This window comes from Molossus molossus, unplaced genomic scaffold (genome assembly GCF_014108415.1).
Source record: "Molossus molossus isolate mMolMol1 unplaced genomic scaffold, mMolMol1.p scaffold_m16_p_1, whole genome shotgun sequence".
NCBI lineage: Eukaryota > Metazoa > Chordata > Mammalia > Chiroptera > Molossidae > Molossus > Molossus molossus.
Window position 1 is genome coordinate 151,705,887 of NW_023425344.1, and position 1,389 is coordinate 151,707,275.

Consider the following 1,389-nt stretch of genomic DNA (forward strand, 5'->3'; position numbering starts at 1 on the left):
GGAAGTAGGGCACAGACTGACATCCCTCAGAAGAGGGGATGGGGAGGTGGGGTGGTGGGAAGAGATAAACCACAGAACTTATATGCATGTATGCATGACCAATGGACATGGACAACTAAGCCGGGGATGGGGCAGAGGTGGGGTGGGGTGGGGGGTGCCAATGGGGCAAAAAGGTAAAATATCTGTAACAAAAAATAAATAAAAATTCATATAAAAAATAAAAATAAATAAAAAATGAAAAAAATTAAAAAATTAAAAAAAAAAAGATCTGAGCAAGGATGATAGACCATGTGCAGAAGGTCACCACGGTGGAAAGCCTCAGGTTCCTAGCAAAGGCAAAGGGAAAAACAAAAACAAAAAAGAAATACCTAAAAAAGAGGTCGTCTGTTATCTCCCCACAGGGCGCTGGGTACAACTGAGTAGAGAACAAACCATAGATTTTTTTGTCAATTCTGGGAAAACCTGTTTGGCACTGAATGCCAAACACAGGGAAGAGCCACCTCCATGGCGTGGCCAGGGTCTCAGGAAAACCGCAGCAGCAGGCGTTCCTCGAGCTGTGGGAGTGCCAGCACCTGCTTACAAGTTTGGCTTCCTTGTAGCAGGCAGCAGGATCCAGATTTCGGTTACAGTGTTAGCTGTGTGTTTGTCAAAAATCGTCTTTATATGCTCGCTTTGGCAGCACATATACTAAAATCGGAAAGATACAGAGAAGATTAGCACGGCCCCTGAGCAAGGATGACATGCACATTTGTGAAGCATTCCATATTTTTATTTAAAAAAAGAAATAAGAAGACATTTATTATGTTGAGGTATGTTCCCTCTATTCCCATGTTCTGTGATTATTTAATCGTAAATGGATATTGTATTTTATCAAATGTTTTTTCTACGTATGAGATGATCATATAATTTTTATATTTGTTTTGTTAATGTGGTGTGTTACATTGATGGATTTGTGGCTATTAAACCACTTATGCATACCCTGGTATAAATCTCACTTGATTATGCTGTATGATCCTTTCAATGTATTGCTGAATTGAGTTTGCTAATATTTTATTGAGAATTTTGCATCTATATTGATCAAAGATATTATTTTATAGTGTCTTTGGTTTTATTATTATGGAAATGATGGCCTGACAGAATGAGTTTGGAAGCATTTCTTTCTTTCAATTTTTGGGAATAGTTGAAAAGAATAGGCCAATCTGATGTGTAGGGGCTGATCTATGGAGTGGGAGCTACTTTGGTGCCAGGCAGTACTGGCCACCAGGTGTGTTTGCTGTGGAGCATGTTGGGAGGGGATCTGGCCTGGGCAGGCAGGTTCAGAGGGGCAGGACCTCAAGGAAATGCCGAGGCACAGTGAAAACTGTTACCAGATTCATGGAGAGTGTCAGA

The 1,389-nt window shown here is 40.7% G+C and overlaps 1 non-coding gene across 1 annotated transcript; it reads left to right on the plus strand.

Moving 5' to 3' along the window:
• The first annotated feature begins 663 nt into the window (after window positions 1-663).
• LOC118621277 lies at window positions 664-770 on the plus strand. The gene has a single exon (XR_004957663.1). It is a non-coding gene; the product is annotated as a U6 spliceosomal RNA (small nuclear RNA).
• Window positions 771-1,389: the final 619 nt, after the last annotated feature.